Source organism: Neodiprion virginianus, chromosome 2 (assembly GCF_021901495.1).
Source record: "Neodiprion virginianus isolate iyNeoVirg1 chromosome 2, iyNeoVirg1.1, whole genome shotgun sequence".
NCBI lineage: Eukaryota > Metazoa > Arthropoda > Insecta > Hymenoptera > Diprionidae > Neodiprion > Neodiprion virginianus.
In genome coordinates this window covers 40,372,067-40,398,780 of record NC_060878.1, presented here as the reverse complement: position 1 = coordinate 40,398,780, position 26,714 = coordinate 40,372,067, and the positions used below count along the sequence as shown (strand labels likewise).

Below are 26,714 nucleotides of genomic sequence, written 5' to 3'. Positions count from 1 at the left end.
AAATTAAAAGTTCGTAATAAATTATAACTATTTTATGAGATTGAATTAATAATGAAAACATCGTCAGACACGCTTCTCAAACATCAACTGGAGACTTAATATTACAAGTGTGGATCTTCTTAGTGACGTAAATTGATATGACGATTGATGTAAGCAATAAAAAAAATTTTTTATTCACGATTCTTCATAAATTAAAAAAAAAACCATATAAAAGTGAAAAATCAACTAGGCGTGATCTTCCACATAACGTAGAACGCTCATCTTTTGCCAGAACCTCTTTTTCAACCTAAACAAATTTTTTAGCTGATGCCATGGTGGAAAATCGCGAGCTATTTTTTTCCGAAGCACCTTAATGTATACATATAAATGTATACTGCACTGCCAGACATCGGCGCAACAGTCTTCCACCACAGTCGGGCAGACTTACGGTTTTGACGCATTTTCAGTGATCCTTATTCCATGTATTTCACATGTGTAGATCACCCGACGTATGTGTCGTGGAAAAGACCGAGTAACAACGCTCTCAAAGCGAGAAAGCCAAGTTCTTTTCAGGCTGCATATCGGCTCCCGACTATTTTCTCGAGATGCGATTCCGACGCAGGGATAACGATCAGAGTACACGATAGCGTTACATTTCCCGGGAACGTATAAACGGCGTAAAAATAGAGTGGGAAGCGCCAGACGAGACTCGATTTGGGTACGTTATGTTGATCGGAAATCTCCCGTCAGCCACGGGAGAAATATTCCTGCAGGAGGTCCCGCTGCTCGAGTTCCAAGGATCAAGTTTCAAGCCTTGGCGTTCGAGCTTGCCGGCTCAAGTTCGGAGATTCAAGTCGCGCGGATCGTGGAAACTGCGTACAAGTCCTTGTTAATTTTTCCGTGTACCTAATATCGTTTCACGATTCCGTTTCGTTCGCGCCTGCTCCAGGAAGGATATCGGAATGCTTTTAACGCCTGCACGCTCTCTTAATTTAAGCCGGAAGATTATGCGCGCGTTTTCCGGCCTCGATATTACGTGTATGAATATTTGATAAAAGTATGAACCCCGCCTTTCTCTGAACGCGAGTTTCAACGAGTGCTCCGGAGTTTCTGCCTAATGAAACGACTGAATAACGTTGTAATGGAGTACCGTTTTAATCACTTTATTCTCCGCTTGTCGCGTGGATTACAAGGATCACACTGTGCGAGGATATAAATAAAATTGAAACGTCCTTCGGTATGAATCTGCGATTCAATGCAGGAAGGATCTCGTTACTGTAATTAAGGAGCTGAACGGAACGAAGAGTCGAATCGATTTTTCTCATATTTCTCTTATTATTTAAAAGCGTCCATGTCCCCCTTCGCCAAGGTGATTCACCTACCCGATTTTTTCTAAAAACAAGAATATCAACATTTTCAAGTGTATACGATGAAAACTCCGTAAGGGTGAAAATCGAACGGGAATCTGTCACCCGGAGGGCTTTTTGCCACTATTAGAAAGATAACATTCTCCGTAATAAACCCCTGCTGATGTATATAATAGACTGCGGAAATATTGAAAATTGGAAAACAAAAATTTCCTCCGATTCGAAAGTCAGGACGGAGAAAGGAAGAAAATTGGACATATCCTTTTTTTTATTATTCACACTACGAATTCACGCAGGTAAAACAAGGGCACGCTGAGAGTCGCCCTAATGATAAATGTGTCTGTACAACGATAGGGATAAATATAAATCAGGCGAATCGATCACGCAACCCTGTATAGCTACAGATGCGGTTACTCACCGTGAACGGTGTTGCGGATTTATTTACCCTCCAAGATCTACACCAGAAAGAAATCGGTGTATTTAAGTTGAATGAGCGGATGAAAGAAGAATTGGAGAGCCGGCCAGCCATGATTTTTCCCCGACCAAAGTAACAACGCAATCACGAATTCTTGCCGGAATATTGTAGAGTTTATTGCCTCGGGAATTGGTCTGTGGAGAATGGAATAACTCGAATTCCTGTTGTGAAAAGACTCGGAGGAAGTGGCGGGGGAATGGGTTGAGAAACCAGGCAGGTAAATTTACTCGCAGGCAAACGTGTCGGCCGGCCGTCAACCCGCCTAATATTGCTTCGAAAATTACAAGATACGAAAGGAAGAAGAGGGAGAGGAGAAGAAAAAAAAACACCAAAGAATAGTGACGACGATGAGGGTAAAACACGCACAGGTTCGGCGCCTCGAACTTCCATATTCCCGTGGAGGTCAGCAGCTGGCGAAAGCTTTTCTCATCAATCCACAAATTCATACCGATTCTTGCACTCATCGTGCCCCGAAGGTACAACATATCATCCGTCATCGCGTCGCCTGCCCTTCGTACCTTATAGCTAGATGTGCATGGTTGAATCGATGATCGAACAAACAAGCACCGCAGCTTCTGTACGGCCAGGATCCGAAGAAAAGCTCTTTTATTGCATAACGCGAGTAGCAGTCTACACGTGTCGAACCCTACAGGGGTTCCCGTAAATACAACGCTTGTGTACGAAACAACGTTACATATATACCGCCTCGAACACGCTTTATTCTGCAGTTATATAAATAAGAAAAGGAACAGAGTCTGGCATTGGATTCGAACCGGTTTATATTCCCTGGGGATGATTGTTGCAAAAAATTCACGAGGATTCGTCGAACGAAATTCTTTCAAAGCTTCTTCGTTCCTTGGGTTCAAATTTCCGCTACGATAAGTGTCCACTTTTCCCTTCAACTCGTTTATTCTCCCGCTTAACTAGCTGGGGTGGCAAAAATTCCTCAGTCATCCGGTTTCTTTAGCCGGAGACCCGAGGGCGAGGGCTCATAAAGAGTACGACGAACGTGTTACAACAGCAAGGCTCTAATACAAGAGCTAAAAGTTTCGGCGAAGGGTGATAATTTTTCATATTTCCCCGAGTGGTAAAAGCTCGTTTACATTTTATTACCGCAGAGGGTGGAGGTATCAGCGCTAGAGGGATACAACGCAGCGAAAAGTATTAATGTTATTCAAAGTGTATAGCGGATGTGTAAGAAGGTGGGCGGAACGCCGAGAATATCCTTGAAATCGAGGGGCGGGTAGCTGCAAAGAAAATATATACAAGGAAGAATTTCACCCCGAGACACGGTTCGGTAAAATTTCGGGTACTCGTGTACTCGCAGGGGGCTGGACAGGAAACGAGGTTCGCGCTCTGCTGGGCTGTGAAATGACGCAATATATACCTACTAGTTCGGGATTTTATACATTACGTACACCCAGTAGTATTCGCGGCATTAATTGCGAGCGAAGAAGAATTAAAAGGGCTGTAAGACCCTTTATTTTTAATTTTTTTCACAGATAAAAAGTTAAAAAAAATTTTTTCCAAGGAAATAATGTTTTGAAAAAAGAATGACACTTACAGGCCTTCTTGATTCTTCTCCTCAAAGGGATTAGTGGCATTCCCGACGCGCGGGGTGTACACGAAAAATTCAACTCTGGATGCAAGAGGATTGAGAATCAGTGATATACATATACATACATATATTATATATATATATATGTTACCACAAGAAACCACAAGATGCCTTTTTTGTAGATTGATTTATTCTTAACAAAAAAGCTATCTTGTTAAATTTGACATAATCCAGTATTTCATGAGATATTTTTCAAAAACGCATTGACTACAAAAAAAAAAAAAATACAAAAAGGTATCTTGTGGTTTTTTCGTAAAATATATATTTACACTGGCAATTGTGATCTTATCTAAATTTTACGAAAAGAAAACCTTAAATAAATACATAAAATCAACTTGCGCTATCTCTAAATCTTGAGTGAAAAAAATTTCCGCGTGCAGGCATTATTTTTTCGTCATTTCGAATCGTTTTTTCACTACCACTGTTTTGCCAAAAAAATATGGATTTTTTTGAATCACCCTAATATATATAAATATATACAACGTACGAATACAAGGGTGAAGCAAGCTAACACGAGGGGCGAGAATTCGAGGTATTGATTCAAGTTCAGTGTCAGAGTTCGAGGTCACGGAGTGAATTCCGAACCAACAAATTGGCCCACCACGTATGCAGTGTACACGCGTCTATACCTACATAGATTACGCGTATAGATGTACATCCTGTCGGACATTCGATATACGAATTAAACATTCCGCTCAGGGAGGTGCGAGAGCTGCATTTGTCAACCTGCTGACAAATTGTACCGTACATACATATACACACGAACAACAACCTGCGCTTCGCATAATTTGCGGGGAAAAATGATCCTTATCATCCACGTTGACGTTCCTCTCCGTGCAGAGGTATATATAGATATGTGTACAACAAGGACGTGCTTATCTCTCGTTTAATTATAACTCGCCAAACACGCCATGGAACAAAAAAGAGATAGAAATAAAAGTATAACAATTTATTCTACCGAATAAGTACGAATAAAATATAGAGTAACGGGGTTTTTTCTTTTTTTTTTTTTTTTTTACCGAAATTAATAACCTCGGTTGATTAAATTATATGAAGTAATATCTTCCAGAAATTTATCACAGATTTTTTTGAAGACTCAATTTTTAACATCTTTTATTACACTGAGAAAATAATTTGTTGAATTTATCATGAATTTTTTCGACCTCAGGAAATGGTTTTCGAATCAATAAGAAAGTGGTCGGAACGATAATTTGTGTGTTATCAGTTGAAACTACATTTATTTCGATCGAAAAAACATTTCTCTCGTCATATTCGATGGCTATATTTGGTAAGTTCAGTAGCATACATTTTTTTTTCAATTCTTTTAATTGTTCGAAAAAAAGCACAACAGATCAACGGAAATGAGAACGAGGCGTGGTGCTGCGGCTTCGATGTAACGATTTTGAAAACTGTGTAAAATATACGCCGCAAGCTTTCGACGATGCGGAGCCTTGAGTTACGTGCAGGTTACGGCTAATTGCACCGCGTTTTTTAAGCTCCTGGACTTTGCGATGCGTTGAAATTGTACGCATTAATCGAGTTTCGGATTGCATGCTGTCGATTAATCAAACGGACGTTCGTAAAGCGGCGGATTTCATCTTCGGGCTTAGCAAGGCTTGCGGAAGACCGAGGCAATTTATTTTTCTCATGTTATATCATTTTTCGAGGAACAGGATAGCGCCACTTCGCGTTATTCCTTGAGCCCAGTCGGAATTCCGCTCGGACGATAGGGGTTGAAAATGACAGAAAATCTTGTCAAACCGTTGGAGGAAGGGAGAAATATCGAACAATATTTCCACTTTGCGCAAATTGTAATTGGCTGCAGAGTGTGAAATTAACTGAAGGAAAAATTTCTAGTTGGACATTTTCTGTGTTGTTAGTATTTTTGTACAATGATTTCTACGGGACTCGGATAAGTGCTTGAGTTCCGGAATTCGAAGGTCTGCGATGGATCCGTTAAGGGAGGCTTCTACTTTGTTCGGCCGAAAAACATCTCATTTCTTATCAATTTATCATGCAAAAAATATGAAGTATATAGTATGTTGATAGTTGGTACGTTTATTGAGAGGTCTTTATTGAACATGATAATATATTTTAAAGTTTGACGAACTATGGTATGTGCTGGGGGTGGGAGGACGCCCGTGATGATATCCCAGCCCTCGATGAAGAAGAAATATTGAAAAATAAAAAAATAGTGACCTACCGAAGGGAAAGTTTAGGTTTTTGTTCATAAAATAAAAATGTTTGAACATTTTTGGATAATTTTGGTTCAACTAACGAAGACGTTCGTTGTACCCGTGCCCGCCAAATTTCATAACGATCCTCATCTAAGGCGTGCAGAAGCACTTCCGCAAGCGAAGAACATCATCGCCGTATTTAGTAACCCTACCAAGTATAAACATGCTATGTTTAATATTTTTCTGCATAAAATTTTGATAGAAAATGGAACATTTCTTGGCCCAAAAAAATTGGAAACCACCCTTAAGCAAAGCTCCAAAATGACAATCAGATCGATTCGGTGTTACGTCAAGCCCGAGCTTCCAGCTTCATATAAATAGCCCGCTCAGCGGTGTATCGTCTCAGATTTATGGCAAGTTTACGATCCTATATTTGCTTCGGTAATTGCTCAACCTTGTCCGTAAACACTCGATGAGTTATTTAATCGGGCAGAATATTTTCAGAGCTCTGTGTTTACCGCGGTTTTGTAATCTTTCAGGATATCTGCGATATCCCGAATTCGTTCATCCGTCGTCTGCGATCAAACTGTTTATTTTTATTTTTTTTTTTTTTTCTACATTTATTTACGTCAACATTCCATTCAAGTGAATTTTACACGATCATCATCAGTGTTCTAACTATAAAAAAAATTTTTTTTTCATTCTCAATTGTGTCACGTATCGAAAGCCAGTGTTAAAGTTATTGTTTGTTTACGAATTTATCGGTAACCTCTGTCAAGTTTGAACGGTCACGCTTAATACTGGAATTGAACGGTGGAACGAAAGCACCGTTTTATAAAAGAAACTGATATGGATGGCCTGCAGTAGTCTAGGCAAATATCGACGCGCCCAGTGGTAATATCGGTGAAGAATCGGACAAATTCGTCTTCCGCAACTCTAATCGTGATTTATAAATTGACCTAGAGACTGACATTGACCGTTTTTCTTCAAGCGATGCGTTTTTAGACCGGTGTGTATCAGCATAATATACATTATGCTTGTGTATATAATGTAAATACGCTATTACACGAAATCTACGTTCACAGCATTTTTTTACTTCATCGAAATTACGCGAGTTCTAGAGTTTCGTCCTGTGCGTGGGCTAAATTGAGATCTCGAAATAAAGTTTACTTAACTCTGACTGATGTGCTGGGGTTGATGAGAGTGAACGAAAGAGAGTCAACTGAAATTTTCGAGGACCGAATCGTTGCGGTTTTGAAACACATTTGTCCTCTCTTCATTCTCCAATTTACCGAAAGTGATTTGGAGAAAAAAAATCGTGACAAATTGAAGTCCTAAAAAAGAGTTGATCCAAAATTATTCGAAACGAAGATTCGACTTTTTGCATCAATCAAAAAAGTTTCCAACATGTTATTTTATACATACCTTATAAAATATATCACAGTAATGTATAAACCAAAGTAATTTGATACTACATCGATATTTGGAATATATAGCTATTACCAGGAAATTCGTTCACCAATTAATTGTTAGCTATTCAGCGTATTATTGATACATAAGAAATTCATTTGTTATGGATGTGTTGAGGTATCGTTAATGTAGGCATATTGGAAATGAATCTGTGTTGTAATTCCATGACTAAATATTGCTGAGATCGAGTATTTTCAATGTCGAAATCGTTTGTAATTTTCTCGCATAATAATTTTGCAATTCACCCGAAATCAATACTTCGCTATTCTAAGAAAAGCTTATGAGTAATTTTGAGTAACCTCATTGCAGTAATATATTCTAACTGCAATCGGATTATGTTTTGCAGGTACTCAATATCAAAAGATACTCACCAACTTGATGCGACGTTGAAGTTCCTCAGCCAAAGGTAACCACTACAACATATAACGTACAGTTCTGATCACACGTTGACGCGAGATGTGTAAAAAGCGATTAAAAAGATAAACGAAACACACGAACTGAAAAAATAAAACGGAGCAAAAGTCCAAGTATTTATTTACTCAGTCAATTTTTGTATAGTCAAAATTCACTTCAAACAGCGTAGATAGGTAACGTGATTTGCGAGCTGAGAATTTCGCCGAGAGAAAACGGAAAAAAATTCACCGATACCGTTCGCCTATTGCCCGTACTGGGAAAGCGAATTATAATAATTGATCGAGCACACGCGACGATTTTCAAAATGGTCCGAGTGATCGGAGTTCAAGAATTGCGTTGCACCCCGTGACATATCGCTCGAAAATCCGCGTGCAAACTGAACGGTGCTTCTGCGTCAAGACGCCTCGCGCCCCTTGAGCGAATTTGAATGGCGAGGCGGCGCAGGCGTCGCGACGCCGGGCGTAAAGAGCGGGAAATCGCACGACGCGGCGTCGCGACGCCTAGGCTCTCGGCGTGTGCCGCTTTTGCACACGCGTCGAATCGATCCGTGCAGAGAGAGAAACGCCGCAACTTTATTCCGACGCGATGCGTTGATGCGATCGCACACACAGGCGGATCTATACAAGCCCGCATAAATTTCGGGAGTTCACGGTTGCCAAGGTCGGGTCACATTTCGGTGACCGCGAACAGTTTCATTCGGAAACGCTGCCAGGCGCCGAACCCCGATAATCCTAGGCAGGCATCCGGGCTTAGCGGCTATCCTACGATTTTTTTTCGAGGCTACAGATCTACCATTTACTCGCATTAAAACCCGTCGAGGAAAACCTCCGTCAATCCGGCCACGAAGGTCTCGGGAACATTTTTAGTTTTAGGAAAATACAGTATTTATTTGTTCTGTGCTGCGAGAATAAATTTATCAAAGCCATATGCCTTTTGAATCTTGATGTTTCCATGGGACGTTTTTTTCTCTTATTATTGAAAATCAATTCCCGACAAATTTTTTTTAACAGCACATTCACGACGACTGTTTGGAATTTATAGACGTTCATTCCCGACTCAATCGTAATGTTAACTTTTTTTACCTGAAAAGCCGGACGAAAGTAGCATATTATTCCCTCTCAACGCATTTGCGGGTAATATAAGATCATACTTCCCGCTAATTCATTTCTCAAACTACGTCTCTCTGTATAATTATAAAGTTTCTAGTGAAAAATCACACTCACACACAAGAGAAAAACAGTTCTAGGTCAATAATGTGGCCTGAGTTGAGCCGGGAATACAGTTTTATGTGTACACAGGAATAAAAGCCGATTATTCCCTCGGGTGATTTCTGCCCGAGCAAACCCACGGGAATAATCTTCGACTTTATTCCCTAGTTACACGTTGCACTACTTTACCATCGCAACTCTCCGAACAAGGCGTATCTGGAATATTATAATGAATAATGACGAAAATACCTAAATGTTCTTCTTCCTGAATATGAATTCTGCATTCCTCGTAACTTTAAAACAATTTCACTTAACCGTCTCTTAAATACCTTGTCTGACAGTCTTAAGACGACGCGCAAAAGATTTCGTCCGTCACTTTTGTGCGGTTTCTTTCACCGTTTTTGCCGATTGTAAGCCGGCATCCGTTAGCAGCGTGGCAGCTGCTACCGCTTGATCCTCGGCTTATCTGTCTGTCCAAAAGAATCCGACGGCATGCCGCAGGGATGATCGTGAAAGTGGTAGCTTTCAGTTTTAGTCTTCTCAGATCGTTTTTCTGCTCAAAGTAATTTCCAAGCTCGGCTTTATACAGTGAAACTAACGCAAGAATCCTACCTTACATCCGTACGTTTATCTCAAGTACCCCTAGAACTCGATGCTTGCTCTTCTCAATTGAACTCAGCCGTTTAAAGTCCCAGGTACCATGAATGATTTATGCTCAGCGTAAATTCGGATACAGGCAATCTTTCTTTCAGAGTTTGCTTGAAGAAAAGAAGGACCTTCCTTAAATTTTTCAACCCCGCATTGTTTATCAATTCAATATTCAACAATGCTGCAAATTCGATTCAAGAGACATATTATCGGATGGGGGTCTGCAAAAGTAAACTGATATTTTTGCTCTTTTTGGTACGAAAAATTAAGTCTTCTTTGATAAAAATTACAACGTCAAGACTGTACAGCGAAACTTCATTGTTGTCGCATGAATCTTATGTTATTGGATACAGCGAGGTTCTGCCCTTTCAATTTCGCGCTCAGAGTGGTGAGAAACGACGTTTCAAAAAACGGGTAGAATTCGTCGAGCATTTAGGAAGTGGGCTAGGCTCTGGCGAACGCGGATTATGCGCCAGTATCGAGCAACAAGTATTAACAACCTAGGTATTAACACAGTTCCGTCGACCCGCATGCTGCAGTTTTGTACCGCAAGCCCTGATCAAGAGTTGGAGCGCGAGGTCGTGCTGGTTGAGGATTAACCGAGCATATTTATCGGTTTCTGTTCCCATTGTGAGCGGTGTTCCAATTAACGGCAGTCTTTATCAATCCACATATAGGAGACTTCGAAGAAATCTAAAATTTGACTATCAATTTCAGAGTGGGGTTGAAGTTCCGAATTTGCAAAGCTCCGAAAGCGCACGAATCTGAATTATTTGGTGACGAAACTTGAAGTTAAGAAATCAAAATTTGAAGAAATGACAGTTTTGAACGGTCGGAAAAGCCGACAGCTCAAAGTTCCGAAATTCAAGATTCCGAAAATTCAAGTTACGATACACCAAAATTCGTAATAATAAAGTTTAGATAAAGTAAAATGCCCAAAATTATAATGTACTAACATTGCGTAGTTTGCTCAACGAGTGGGTGTGAAAAACCAGCAAAACCAGAAATCAGAATGATTAGGATAAAGATAAAAATATTGAAAATCTGAAACAAAGAAATATTAAAGTGATGAAATTTCACCAAGCCAGAAATTCACAGAACTGAAAATCTCGGATCATTCGGAATTTAGCTGTTTCAGATTGTTTAATTTTCTCATTTTCGAACTTTCGGAACTTTGAGCATCGGGTTTCGGGACATCCGAAACTTTGATGTTTCATCAAAGTTTGATTTCTTTACTTCAAGCTTCGGCATCTGGATATTTGGATTTTGGCGCTCTCAGTATTTCAACCCACTCCCGTAATTTCGAGTCAAGCTTCGGTTAGTCGCCTCGCTTTTGACTCGCAGGATTAGCGAAGCGCCGCATTGAGTGATGATTGAATAAACGCCAGCTTTGATCCGTGCAACCGGCCGTGAACTCGAAAATACGATAGACAGTGGGTGCCGATTATGGTGAGTCAGAAATACACTTAAGCCCTTGCGAACACCGGGAATGATCCGTAGCCGCAAAGCCCGCGCTTTCGCATGGTTACAGTAAAGAGAAACTATAACAGAAGCTGGGGTTAAAACACACTGAAAAGAGAAGCTTCCATATATAATACACACATGAAGTGAATAATTTGAAGCGTTCATTAGCAACTTTCCGCCAGTTCACGGTCACCACCGCCGTAATTGAAACCCCCCCAAGCAAATAGAGCTCCTACAATGTACACGCATACCGTTACAGGTAGCACCTATGCATGGACACGCACGTACATGTTTCGCTGTGCTTGCCACAACGAGAAACTTTGTAAATTTTACAACAACGTGATACAGACGCGGTGTTTAAATTATTCCACTGCCATGCCAGTCGATTATCGGCCAAATTATGGCCACGCTGAAAGTTTTTTTTACCGTATCAGATAAGTTATTTAAAAATATTTATAAAAGATGTTGATAAAAAAAAAAAAATGATGAATAATTGTGTAGAATTTGGGAGCATTAGCTCGTTGAAACAATTCTAATAATTAATGTCAGTATTTGAGTAGCTGTTTTTTTTTCCTCGACGGTAAATTAGGAATAACATTGCTTCAAATATACTCTTTTATATTTTGCAGGAGAAAAAATCTTCTCTGCAGCGATTGCTTAATATAAGTATAAGAAAAAAAAGACGGATCATGAATTTCACAGATAGGGGGGGGGGGGGGGAGGGGAGGGAAAAAAAACTTATGATCTACGGTATATCACGACTCGACTATATACATACCTCTGGTGTAATTCTCTTGACGAATCGATACCTCCGAGACGTGGTCGTATAGTTACGAGGGGTAAGCAAGTATATAATATGTAACGAAATATCTTCATCGGTTGAAACCCAATCCGTAGTTCGCCAACGTCACGTCGGTGCGAGGGGCGAGAAAAAAATCGGGGATGAAAACGTGGGTGTGGTCAGTCTATAGGCTAAGAGCAATGGGTCGGATATCAGCCGTTGGGCGTTGGGCAGATAATAAAAAGCCTCTGACGTCAGTGGGCAATTCGGAAACTGGACGAGAACACGGTAGATGACGAAGAGGCGAAGAAGAAGAAGAAGAAGAAGAAGAAGAGAAAACGAGGTCGATAGAGCCAAGAATCGCTCAGTGAATAGCTCGATAATTCCCGACGAAATTCGCTTTCGCACGATGTCAAAAATTTCTGTATGGAACTTCCTCCACTGTATTGGAAGCTTTATTCGGATACGAAACAGCGAATTCACCATATAATCACTGTTTATTCATTTTACAAATACAATAAACTTACCACACAATTTAGCAAATTCAAATGACTTGTTTGTGTTTTTCTTGTAAATGTTAGTGAAATCAAAGATTTTGATCGTTAATTCAAGGCAAGTACATAGTAATTAGCCTCGCTAGACCGAATGTGCGAATGTGCAACCTGATTTCGCAGATCGACGACTCTGTTGTACGGTAAATGTGTAGTAAATTCACCGTCATTTTTAACAGTGTAACCATGAAACGTGCATCGCATCATGGATCGCGGTGCAGCCGTGCGATCGAGCAGCTGATTCTTAATGGCTTTTTATTCGATATGCGGGGGATATGCTTTGGGTATACGCAGGACGAGATTTCCAGCTCCTTTTCCAATCGAATCCCGAATCCGTTCGTGCAAACAGAGATCTGTTTCCTTTGCCCTCGGCCCCCTTTTCCAAGCGATCGCTGAGCGCAGGTCAGGATTCCGGATATCACGATCTCGGTTTTATATCCGTTCGGTTTACCCCCGAAAACTTAGACCATTCGGAGTTCTCCGCCACGTATGCCTTCGGGCAAAACAATTTGAATGCTTGCCCGGTATAATATCAGTTTGTTATAGGAGAGAGAATATACATATATGTATACAACCGAGTTCCGAAGCGTCGCAATTGTTCCTATTCTGAGTGATACGAAACTTCTTTTGTGCTCGACAGTTTCATCATGTTTCTTCTCTTCAGGCAGGTATGATCTGATCTTGAAAAGTGATCGCTGTACGATCAACTTGGACGGAGAGAAAAATTGTTGGAGGGGATAAAACGAATCCTAATTTATCTACCGTATGGGGCTTAATGCGATTTTTATATGACGCCCAGGCTGATTCGTAAGGGTTTGTTTTCGCCAAGAAACACATGCTTGAGGATGAATTGCGCGAACGCATTTTTTACCGTGTAAGCTCTCGGTGATCAGGGAAATATTTTACATTCCACATCTCCTGTTATAAATGCGATCTCAGTTTTAAAACAAATAAGAGTTCACCGAAGAAAACTGAACGACAAAAACGATGTATGCAAAGAAAAAACCCGCTCACTGAAGATGTTTCGGTGTTACTAAGATTTTCGAGATTCCCGCGATGCGCCGCGTAACTTTTTATGCAGTAAGATGAAACCCGCTCTGATTTAACGGGTTGTTCAATATTCTCGTCCCGCTTTATGCACCCGATGCAACGTCGCGAGGAGAAAAGAAGAAGGAAACTACCGATCAAAAACGTTCCTACCCTCCTGGTTTTGAGTGGAAATATGAATATCGCACCGTCACCACTTTGCGTAATAAATGCTCAGGTATATAAGAAATACCCCGCTGCCTGAGCATCGACACTGCAGCACCGCGAATTTATTTTCGAAACTCGACCATTACGGTCTGCAGCATACGAGGGTTCGACTTTAATACCTCGTCCAGGATCCTGGAGGATAAAAGCGATAGCTGGAAGCAGGATGCGGTGGCAGCGGAAAGCCGGACGAGGGTTTTCCCGTTTTAAGATCGCCTTTCGTTCGGGAATTCCCAGAGCCAGAACCCAAACTTGGGCGAAACAATCCGTTGCTAAAAGGAGCCTGATTCTCTATCAATTATCATTATTTTCATCTTGTTTTTTCACGCTTTAAACGCGGCGTGTCTGCGGAGTTATTGGGTGATTAATTCAATCGGAAATGTTGGCCGCTCGGCAGTGAGATGAAAAATAAAATTTGTTATCCTTTGCTAGCGCTACGGTTTGGATTAGTCCGTGCAGAGCGAAACGAATTAAACGCGGACAATCGGCAAAGTCGTATTTCAAAAATGCTGTCATGATTACGAAGCGAAATTTATACGTCATGCGAAATACTCCGCACTGTAGGTATATCGTTGTACGTCTGCGGGGATACAATGTCAGCGATATCCATGTTACATCCGATGCCACAAATAACAATACAAGCCGACAAAAAAGCTCCACAATGCAAATGCGACGTCGCTACAACTTAATTCTACTTTTCCTTCATATCTGCACTCTCCGAGCTATTTTCCTCGATCGAACGGTCCGAGGCTTTTTTCTTCTCCATGTATTTTCTCTTCGTATCCTTCCGATCCTGCATGGAAATCGTCGACGGTTTATCCTGCAAGCTGGCCTCCTCAACTTCAGCTTCGTCCTCGCCTTTATCCCGCGTTTCTACTCCGGGACTAGATTCCTCCTCCTTAATTTTTGCCGAGTTTACTCGACTCCTTGGCCGCCCGAGTCGACGCTTCTGCTTCGCTTTCCTACCGCCTCTACAAAAGACACAAATCTTAACAACAAGTCCCGATCGAAATTCCGGAAAAGTTTTTGGAATGGTATTAATTTTCAAGAGTTGTCCTTAGTCTAATCGTCTCGATGCCTTGACCTGCAAAGTTTTGTTCGAAGGAAATAAATGACATAAAACCTACCCCATTCGGTTGCCCGCTTTCTCCCTTTCAGATAAGCAAACAAGAGGACCTACTTCGTCTTCTGCCTCTTGATGCGCCTGGCGTATTTCGGCTTTTTGGTCCTGGGGCGAGATCTCTTTGTCGAAGAAGTGCTGCTCGGCACGGAGGAAGGAGACCTCGCTCTCTTCCGAGGAGCGGCAACTGCTCGACGTCGAAGAAGCTTTCGCTCCTCACTCGTGGAAGCTGCGTCACCCCTTCGAAGCTTCTGCCTCATTTCCCGCTCGCTGTCGTCCTTCTGGGCGTTGAAATTCGCCAGGGCTGAGGACACGCGTAGGATTTGACCCTCGGAGTCCGTTGGGATTAAGTAACCCTTGTCCACGCCGAAAGAGAGAGCTTTGCACATGTACTTCTTGGCGCGTCGTTTACCTACCGGAGAAAAAAAAAAAAAAATTGTTGCCTTTTACAGTCTGAGAATAAAGACCAATTTGACAAGTTCTCGCTCTTTTTCGTTAGAATCTATTGCCACCTAATAGTATTATATCTGCTAACAGAAATAGTTGCAACTTAACTTACACGATATTTGTACCGTGAAACTTGAAGCAATTTCTTTGAAATGTAAGTCCCGATAAAAATTATTATCAATAATCCTGCAAGATGCATATTTGTAACGTGAAACACCGAATGATTGAAGTGATACATTTTGTACAAACCTCTTGAAAATTCCGTGAAGAAATAGAAAGAAATTCTTTTGCGTAAGTATTGAAAATTTTGCGATAGGTACTTTCTGAGAAGACTAATTTCCGTATTTATTACTTATCGTGATCGAAGCCACCGCCTTACCTTCGGCGATGCCGGCCTTGATGTAATCCTTGATGGCCTGTATGGAGAATTTCTTTCCCGTTCCGATACCGGAAGCAGTGCTTGCGGGGGTTGAGGGAACGGTGCAGGCCGTAGAATTGGTCTCCTCGCTCCTGGCAGTGACGGAAGTGCTTGACTCGTCGATGCTTTTAGTGGCAACGCGAACAGCGTTCGGATGCCGTTTTTGTTCCTTTTTGGATTTCTTGTTGCCTTCGGCGGAGGATTTACGAGCGATACGTGCAGCAGGTTCCTCGTCAACGTCGTCAGCTTCGAGGCTGGCCACGTTTCCCAAAAACTTATATACGAGCTTTGGGATGTTGAGCTTTTTACCGCGAGATCTAACCCGGTGGACCCGGTCTTTTCGCCTGTGAATTTCGGGGGTCGAGTCGCAGGTCTCGGTAACTACTCTCGGACTATTCTTGTCCTCGTGCGAATTTCTGCCGCAGGATCGAAAATCGTGACGATATCTTCTCGGTGCCATTTTTAACCGTATTTTGTCACCGCATGCTCTGTATTCTCCTTTTCCTTCCTCGTAGAGGCTTTCGCCCTCTTTTCACAGAATTCTACAAAAATTTTTATCCCTCAATAAAGCTCCGAGCTTCACGCGAACATTGACACGATGATTATTTCGGTAATTTTTATTATTCTTTCGTCATTGACAAGTTTGATAAAATTCCGTAAAAAATCGGCCGTGACACCGGATGCTGGCGAAAAACAATCGCCTACTTCTCTCATCGAGTGCTGCGAGCAGCCAAGAATTTCCTGACATTTCACCAACAGATGTGTGCAGAACGCGATGTAACAAAGGTCTTGTCACTCGTTGAATTTCATTATTCTCGAGCTTTGTAGAGAAAAAAATATGCATATCCAGTTTATATAAGGCGTAATCAGCTGATTCGCGAATTTACACAGACGTTGATAAAACTCGTTCCACCAAGCGTATAAAAATACGCGATATGAAATATATTCGTTCAATTATTCCAACGTCTAATCTATCATTCTGCACGTGAGTATATGTATGTATGTACATAACAAGTACACGTCAGATTTATCTGCAGGGGATGCCGCAACCGCACAGACGAAACCGAGGCGAAGTTACAATGGAATTTTTTGCACATCAGATCCTATAAGCGTTATCCTAATGAAAAATTCGGGCCAGACGAGAATCTACTTTTTATTGTTCTCGTAGATGCTGCAGAAGCTGCGGCGTAATTGTGTTGGTATTGCGCTTTGGGTAGAAACTAATAGAGACACACGACGCTCTTTATGTACTCAACTGGCCCGAGCAGTATTATAAACTGCTCTGTTTATGTCCACTTTAGGCAGTCGAGAAGAATTCGCAGAGTCACAAGGGCCAAAGGACGGTTTAGAAACCGTGCATGGATTCCACTGGGCTTTCAAATATGGAATTGATTCACTCATCCGTTGCGGATGCAGGTGACTTTTATTTCATCGTGCGCACTATCCGCAGCTAAAGCTCATGAAACCCGCTCTGGGGCACTGAAAAAATTAAAGGGTTCGCAATTCCCGTGTGCTTTTCTCACCAAACAATAGTAAAAATCGCTGTATGGAGATACGGAGCATCGTGGATGCGGAATAATACGAGAAAGTCACTAATTTTCAGAAGCTTTTCTTTTTAACAGCAGCAAAGACCACAAAACGCTTTTTTGGAGGGCACATAACGACTATGGTTCAGTTTTTTTTTTTTTTTTTTTTTCCACGTGGCTGAACCAGCTTGAATTTAAATTAAAAGCCTGCGGCTAAAAGCGTGACGTTTACACAGTATGCTTTGGGTCACGAGCGTGTTCGTCTGGCGCAAAAACGTCGAGGGTGAATTAGGGAGACCGGTATCAGTTAAGTTTGACAGATGGGGAGAAGGTACGGATTCAGTCGCGTTTAAATTATTGTCCGAGGGAACTTGGGGCTTTTCGTAACAATCGAGTAACGACCGGCGTCCACGAGGAATCTGCAGACTTCATAACAGACTTTGGTTCTTGGTAGAATAAAAAACAACGCATTGAACATTTTCGAACAAGTTTATACAACGGCACGAAAATGCGAACACTAGGACACGAGACGCGTTTTTCGTTTTGGACGAGAATTAAAATTGAGCGTGGACTCGAACTCGACACTCGAACCCGAGACAAAGCCAGACTTACAATCAAGCCAACCCTCAAAGGAAGGTCTCGTAATTCAAGGGTGACACTACACCATCCCTCTTCTCCACTTATCGAGTTCGCTAGTTATTTTCAATGGTGTTTTGGGAACTGCTTTGATCCCCCCTCGAGGATTCCTCGAATTTCATCTTGTCGCCGGATTTAGCGACGCACTTCTCGTCCAGCGTTATCACCTGGGAGAACTGCGTATTCTCATCGCTATTTTCGATTCTGTTCGGACAGCGTCCCTCGTTTGGCTCGTTCTTTTTCGAAGCATCATGGTCTAGAGGTTTGGCCAAGCTCGTAAGCGCCCGACTTTCTCTAACGTCTCGATAATTACGCTCGTCACGAACAATTTTCCCCACCTTTTCGTCGAATCTGCAGGTAATGAGGACAACGATAAATGAACTTGTCGAGCAGCGGGATTCTCAGAAATTCATACCATTATCTTGCAAATTAAACGAATGATTCGAATTAGTTAACATTGATTTTCACCTCATCGTACAATTTTCATCGATTTTCGAACATTTCCGAATTGGATAGAATCACAGGGAATCATTACAAATTACTGGACATCATCTCGAATGCTGGTTTCATCGTTCGAAATCAATGGAAAACGCTTTGTGATACGGAAATCGGTAAATTCACACGATGAAATAGAAATCAATGAAACGTCAATGAATTGAAGCCGCTTGGCATTTACTGCAAATATTTTCACGATTTCCATCATTTGCCGCACCATTACTACATAATTCTAAGCGATTCGGGATGATTTCTAATGCTATTTTAGCTATCAAGATTGATTCTTCGTTATTTCGAAGAACATTCCAGTCACTCAATTTTTTCTGCGATTTACAATTTAATTTTAAATCGTTAAATTCACGACTTCCTTGAGCGATAAGGCAAGCTCGTCGATTCGACTACGAATCTATACACCAAAAAAATTCACCTGCTATTATTTCGCGGTGTCCGTTTGCTCCAGAGCCTGTTCCTCTTCCTCCTCCTCTTCCGCCGACTCGGGTAGGGAGACCTGAGTTTTCCTCGTTTCCTGAAAACTTTCCCAGCAATTTCACTCGCCACCCGCATTCCGGTAAAATTCGTTCGGTTAAACCGGCGCTGATCCTTCTCCCCGGAAGTCGTAAGACCCACGGTTTTCTTCCCGTAGGAATTTACCGGACAATCTCTGCCCCAAACGCCCTCCGGAAACCCGCCACCGTCTCCCTGATGACTGTTTAAATTTCTGGGCCCTCGTCGTCTCGCCCTTTCCCTGTTGAGATCGCTCTGCGCACCCTGAACCGTCCGTGAAACGGAAGAAGCAGCGTCCCCGCCTCTCCTCGGGGCCCAAAAACCACACTGGGATTTTCCGACAAAGCCGAAAGCTCGGAAGACGCATTCCGCGGCCCATCTCGTGCCTGAAAACGTGAAGGTGAAAGCTCGGGCAGGATTTCCGCAAGCTCAATTTACCTTCTCGAAATGTACAAGCAACGTAATCTCTTATCGCTCGAAGGAACGACGCTGGTTTCCGGTTTCCATCCGCCACATTCGAGGGCAGAATCTGGCCGCCTTCCGTTGATTTCCGGGATAAATTTCGGCGGCGACGCTTTCTACGTGTGAAACACCTCTTCACCAAGAGTAAGGTGCGTTTCCGGCGCGTTCGTCGAGCCTGTTTTTTCACATACATCGTCTCCGAAGCTCCGGCGGCGTGTTTCGTTCGCGGTCGAAGACGGTGCAGCACAGACTCGGAGCAATCGCGGTGCGGAAAGCTGCCTCGTCTCGGTGATATTCTTTCGTACTTCGCGCTGTACGTCATCTGCGAGTGACATAAGCGCACTTTTTTCCGCGGGGCCATTTCGGTCTGCACGAAATTGACGCACGAAAATTTACTACTGCATGTGTGGAAAAGGCGCGCCGAAAGGTCTTACGCCGAAAATTTTTAGTCCCGATTTATATAAATTTTGGACACTTAACTTCGACGAGTAAAGCTCAAACTGATCACTGACACCAGACTGGGAAAACAGTTGCTGTATCAATACTGACGTTTGCCGCATGTGATTTCGATTACCGCGCGGTTATCTCGGCACTTGAAATACTTTTCCAACTCGATTTGGCTGCCGACTTCTCGTCATCCCTTCCCCAGAAAAAAACATAAAGACAGTAAAAATGATACCAAAAATCGGTTTCGCGAATTTTCGACACTCGCTCTCTGTTTTTTTTTTCGCGTCGTCCGTAACACCGAAATTTCGAAAGTTCGTCGACCTGTAAATACTTCACAGCTTGTCTCGGATCGTCTACGAAATTCTAGATCAAGATTATACATTCGCCGTCCACAGCGTTAGCGCCTTAACGCTACATTAACTCTCTTATACGGGTTGGGAATAAATGTAGAGTGAAGATAGGAGAAAATAGTTTTTCCATTCCGCAGCAATGAACTTCTCTTGCGATATACTCGCGGCCAGGAAAAAAAGTTCCTTATTGGATCGCGTGTCGACTCACTCGGGTACGATAGCGCAATAACAACAGTGCCGCTGGATCATAAAATCAGTATGCAATAACTCGACGACTCGAATCACGAAATTATGTCCAACGCAGAATACCGGCGGGCATTTTGTTATTCAAGAGCTGGCGCGTATCTGCTGTACGTAAGTTAAATTGTAATTTTACTACACAAACTTTGGTCGTACGTACCTTAACGTCGAGTTGCGGTGACAGAGCGCGGCTTGTATAATTGTCCGCAAGAGTCAAAAGACAGACTTCACCGCGGGCTTATTCCGAGCAATGAATTTAATCCTTGTACACTCTCGTTGCTCCTTTGGACGCTGAAAAGCTTCTCCATTATCACGCAGGAAGTTTCAGGATCACACGTGAAAACTGAACGAGGGGTGCAGAATTAAGCCACAGGTGAGAAAATCGTCGGAATTTACTACGGAAGTAATTTGAAAATTTGAAACATATTTTCGAAGATCGACGAAGAATTTTTTTGACTAATTTTAAGGGACTTCGCTGACCTCATCAAAGATCTCGAGGTGTAATATTATATGTGCGATCGGTTCTTTGATTCACGAGAGGTGATTCGATTTTTATTCCACGAGTCAGGTTCTCCTCATTACAGAGGAGCTTCATATTTACCGTATTATTTTTCTCCGTCGAGCTTGCAGCGCCTCCCGTACAAACGAACCGATAATCACAAGCCTCTGGCAGCAAAGCGGAGACTCGTTGATTCGTAATTACGATTATATAGCGCTGTTCTGTTGATCATAGAATCGACTGGATCCCTGGGATTGACTTGGAAGCTCGTTACATCAGATTGAGATTATTAAACTTCGCGTAGCGTTGACGTTTAGCTGAGGAATTCCGATGTCAGCGCGCTGAGAAAGGACCGAAGGGGCCTGAAAGTAATTTCAATTAATTACTCATTGTTATACGATGCGAAAAAAATTTGACGGTGTCTGGATTTGTTAATCTTCCAATAACGATAGTGAGCGCTCGATGAAAAGAAGAAGAATTAATTCCTATTCATCCGGATATTGATTGTCGTCGACTCTAACGGTGTGAATTTTGTTATTTGTCGAAGGCGTGGCACATCGTAATTATTTCTATTAGGAATTAATTAGAAGCGAATGGGGTAGGTTGATGGTTCGTTTACTGATATAATGTAAATTTTCAGATTCCAAAAAAGCGTCGTTAAGTGATTTTCGTAGAACTTAGACGCAGCCCGCGTGTCGTTAGCAATTGAAATCAATTTCGTGTTTCCGTTCTGTTACACTTTCTTCACTTTATTTATTCACTTTTCTCAAAACCTTGACGTGTAGAAGGTGAAGGTACAGAATACTTTGGAAAATTATGCAAAAACAGCTCGTTAACAATTACAATATATCCACCCGCTTCTCATACCGTTTTAATATTCATTGCCAACACTTTAAAGTTCACCATCGACTGCAGACTCCTTCAAGTAGTGTTTGAAGCACTGTTTGCTCTCGACCCGTTGTCCCATCTGGTAAAACAGAATCCTATCCAAGCCTCTTGTACCAGCTCCTGTGACTAGCGAAATATCGCATCAGGTTTACTCCGTGGGAATTTCATCAGACAAAATCAACAATCCCATGTTCAAAATTTGAATAAGATTGTCGGCCAAGTGTCGAAACCATTTTTCACTCGGAGAATGAGAGAAGAGCTGAACATGCAGAATATGACGTTATTTGCTTCCGTTCGAAATTTGGTCGTAAATTCTGATTGACTAAGTAGACATTCGATTTCAGCACTTGGACACTTCGTTATTGATACCCAGCAGAACGTCTGTATCTCGATAGACGAATTCTCATCAATTGAATACATACAGCCCGTCAAGTTTGTTCCCTGATGTAGGCGAGATCAATGTTGACGTTGCGTTATTAGCTGGCTCTTAGTGTTGTTGCACGGAGATTAACCGCCAGTTATACATATGCCTGAAACAACAAGTTGGAAAATAGGTTAAATATAACGACCATATCCTCTTTCGAGAAATCCTCGAGCTGGTCCGTTCGATGAATACGACCAGTGACAGGTTCAAACTAGAAATGCAGCTCAAAGTCCACTCCGGAAGATGTCCAACCCCTCAAGGGACGCTGGTTATCTGAGGTACCCATGTTTTCACGGTTGCATGGCCACGTGGCTCTACTGTACCCGGAATGAATCCTGGGAATCTGACCCTGCACATCAGTTCTCGTTGGAATTGGAAATGGTATCCAGGTACAGCTGCGTCCTGACCATCTTTTCTATCTTCTGGCTTATTTCCGAAAACGGAATGTGCCGTTGACGTCGTGAAGAAATTACTCGCTTGGCTGGAGGGATCTTGGACGAAGGGATAGCGAGGAGTGGTTTATCGGAGGGTGCAGGTGCAGCCTCCTTATGTTAGCTAAAGACCCGGTAAGCGTGACTATTGCTTCCTGTATGAGCGACATCTTCACTGGAGGATTTGGGTCAAGGCTGGTTGTTAGAAGGAGATCCAAAGGTCTGTGAGAGATATGTGACAAGGTGCAGGTATCTGGAACCTCGTTAAAGCTAGTCCGCTTGTAGAGCGGATCGCGGTTGCTTCTGATTACGTAGTTCGCTTCGGTGACCCTGCGGGAAGATCACCGCAAGACGGTATAAATACCCCGCTGAATTATACCTGCGACGATTTTCATTAGGAATTCCTAGCTCCGTTTTCTCTTTACCAGCTCGGATTACTTCCGGAAAAATCGATTCGCGAAGTGTTTCGAAAAACTTCTGAGATGGTTCCAACCGTCCCAGCGAGGACGGAGGCGGAAGGAGAGGAAAGCATTCGTAATTTCGCATTTGTTGGTACGACCATGAATCGCAGACGAATTGTCCGTGAAATTGAACTACGATGTGAAACATTACGTGGGAAATAACCGTTGTCATTAATCCAACGACGTTTTTGGTACGTCAAACGTCTTTTCCATTATTTATTCGAAAGTGAAATATACCTGGAAAAGTTTTCGATTCAGATTTGCAGAGTGCTTACTTTACTAGCTAATGAAAATAACGTGTTTCTTTCTGCTGGTTGTATAGGGAATAATTTAGTGATTCCTTGTCGCTTTCCGCTCTCCTCATTCCATCAAACTACCTAAATATTTGCATCGTGACTTTAAGAAAGGACAAAATTATACGGTGAGAATAAAAAATAACGATTGTTTTACCTGATCGTTGCTCAACCGATTTGTTATTATCGGGTGCACATATTCAGGAATATCAACTCTTTTCGACATTTGGCGTTCAAATTAGCGTTCTGAATTCAACATGAAAAACTACAGTTGCGTCGATATTTTCTGTGTTACATATAATATTCATTCGCGGTTCACTGCATAGGTTGATAATTAGTTGTCTTACTTGACACGAATTTTTACCCTCGACGTTATCGATTTGAAAACTCGAAATTTCATCAATTCTTCCAGAGCATGGACTGAAAACCAAATTAATTTTACAAATTTTTAGTATTTTGTCTGAGTAATTGGCAATATCGGCGAGTGGAAAACATCCAGAAAAATACGAGCGAATCAGACAGCCCCCTTTACACTTTCATTAGGTGTTTCAACAACCAAGGGAACAGCAGCCGTTTCAGTTATATCGAACGATACGAGTCCCGCGTATTTGAAGCAGCACCGAGGACTCGAAATCAATCAACGAAAGTCAACAGAGTTGATGGAATCGAACGGAACTCAGGCATTATTCTAGAGTACTGTACGTACTCCGATGACTTTTACGTACCTTTACTTATCTACCCGCGAATTCGAACGCATAAATATTTCATCTCGTTCCGTCTCACTTTACAGCCCGCAAGAATACCCCAACGGACTACCTTACGATTCCAGTCAATTACAATCCAGAGAAACGTCGTGATATCGACTCTGCTAAAAACCAATCACGTTTTCCACCTTCTTTTTCACCTCGTTCCGATGGCTCTAATTGAATAACGCTTTACACGACCTTCGTTGGACTGTCGTGAGACGGTTAACGGCGTGCAGAGGGGGACAATTCAGGGCTTAGAAAAGACCACGTCATCGGCACAGGTTCGATTTACTTGCTCCTTGAAACACGCGTAGAAAAGTGTTTACGTTTCATTTGCGAAATCGTTATTTACCCCCAGCTTTTCTCACGCGCATGAAGATACCACCTACTTGCTACCACTTTTAGGACTTTGGGATGCGGTTTTCTATCTTGTTTTGTAGTCATTTCTCCCAAGAGGCGCGCCTTTGTTCTCGAGATCAAAATAGTGCAAGTGCCGGGCTTCGTTGGTGGAAAGTCGATGGTTTCAAGCGGAGAAACGGGATCGATGGAAGCCGAGATATTTGTTTATCCTTTCTTTCCATTCCGTGGCTCGCATTCGTTCGGAACCGCTATTTTCCCACCGAAGCTTGACATCGCGAAATGCTTCGGTTAAGTGGGTTTTTCTATAGCTGTCTCCAATTTTACTCTTTCCGCACGCTCTTCTTCTCTCACATTTTCTCACAGCAGCTCTCCGACAGGTTCCAGCAGATTCCGTAACGCTTCAACGACGCTGTCGAAATTTGGACAGGTCGTCATTTCCGGATATGTCATGCACGTTAATCGAATTCTAAAGACTGGTCTATTCCAGTTGACAGGTATAAATAAAACGAGTTCGCCCCGAAGCTCTGCTAAATTTTATTGCCACACGAACGAGACTTTTCTGAAATTGAAGTAACCGATATTCGAGATCAATAGAGGCAAGTATGGCACTAGACTAACCGTATGTAATTAATATAATCCTACAGAGCAAAAATATTCTTCTTCGTTCTTTTCTATTTCTTCCTTTATAGCTGTATGAAATGTGGAGAGAAATTCGGTTCGTTCTTACAGTCCCACGAATCGGAAACTCTGCGAATCTCATTCAGACGTGCAAATTCTTTGCTTCTTACTTTCTTTCGTTACGCATGGTTCCTTCACCTGGTATTATTATTCATTAGAACCGCACGGATGGAAATGACATGGCTCTGGTCCACGGCAGAAATGGAGAGACAAACTCGTGTGCGATCAGCAATCAACGCACGTACATTCAACCCAGATTCGCGTGTCGCGTTCTGTCACGAATACACAGAGTACGTGTACCTCCGGATTATTCAGTAGGCGGTGTTAGCAACACGCCTCGTAGTTTGTAGAGCCGTGTTATTCAACTCCGGCAAGTTCGCAGCACACTGAATAGAGAGAAACAACAACCGAGTCCGTTCCTCATTTTCATTTCTGAACATCGACGAAATCACGAACTAAATATTTATTCACCGCGCAGTAGAATTTTCCTTGTTGGGTACGCCGGCTTTCTTCATTCGCTTTTCTGTGAATAACTAACGGCTGGAATTTCATCTGCGCGAAATTTACCGTTGAAATAACAGAGGCTAAAGAATTGAGTCGAGTAACGTGGCAAGGAATTTCTTTGTGAATGGCTTCTCTCGAATCTAAGGAATTTTCGTCAACTAAGCGCTGGAACCGCAACCCTTCTAGAACATCTATTACACACATGAGACTTGGCAACGATATCGGAACGCGGCGGCGGCGGCTTCGTTGGCAAATTTCTAATTTTGCGAAAATCTAGGCGGAGAAGAAGCCGCGCCCTTGTCTCGAGGCGTTAATGCCAATTATTAGTAAATTATGGGCCCTTAAATCCCAGTTAATCCCCGACGCTGCAAGTTCATTCGTTTCGAAGCAAACCCACGGACGAAGATTACACGTATAGATGAAATCTCGTTAAAAGCAACGAGGGAGCCGAGTAATTATAGCAGCATATTCGGTGCTCAATGATAATATATTTTGTACCCAATCTGGCCAATCTCAGCAAATCCATGGGCAAAGACAGAGTTACTGGCCTTTTTACATTCGTTACAAAGTGATCAAAAGCCATTTTCATCGATTATAGACCGCGATAAACTCTTCCTCGTGCTTTTCGCGATTAAATTAATTACAAGCAGTAATGGCAGATATATTGATTAATTAACGACGACAAGAACATGGAATTGATTTCCGGCGTTCTGATGCAGGCTTGTCGAGTGCAAGTACAGTGTTTTTCAAATTCTCGCGTGAACTAGATGCAATTATTAGTGAATTTACGAAGTTCAAAGTCAACGCCGTGTGCTCGAGGCGAAGTTTCAATTGGCTTACATTAAAATCGGATTTAACTGTTACCAAAGTTTCCCGCAAGACTTGACTTCCTGCACTTGCTTCTCGAAATCTTTCTACGTAACTTGTTACCACCTGTTCACATTACTGCCACTGCTTATCGAGTTTCGGAGGTTTGGGAAAATTGCATCCTCGCGTCATATATCGCGAAATCCCGCAGTCATGTCAAGTCAGTTTTGAAAACAGAATTAACGAGGGATGCGTCACAGCGATATTTCCCGAAAACCTCCAATCCTGCTCCCAGCTCGCCGAGAAACAGTGCAGCTGCTGAAATATCTGCGCCTTGGGAACAATGGATATAATTCTGATTTCCGCATTCCAATCATAGTAAGAGATGCCCGTGAGGTGTACCTTCAGCCAGAAGCTGAGATATTCTGCCTGACTTGGTTCTTATGATAGTTGGGACGCGCATTGGCCAATGCGGATTGTCGATTCACTTGGCTGGCAAAGGGATTCGCGATTAAACTTTTCCCCATCCTGCAAACTGCGACACCGAGTATCCGAACGGAAACTTCGTTATTGGG

At 42.3% G+C, this 26,714-nt stretch overlaps 1 protein-coding gene across 1 annotated transcript in view; it reads right to left on the bottom strand.

Moving 5' to 3' along the window:
- The window catches only part of LOC124297672 (uncharacterized), a 65,443-nt gene extending 57,593 nt beyond the window's left edge, over positions 1–7,850 (bottom strand). Inside the window, exon 1 of the mRNA XM_046748940.1 lies at positions 7,458–7,850. The gene's annotated coding sequence lies outside the window, so the exon portion shown is untranslated. The remainder of the gene's footprint in view (positions 1–7,457) is intronic.
- Between the last annotated feature and the right edge of the window lie 18,864 nt (positions 7,851–26,714).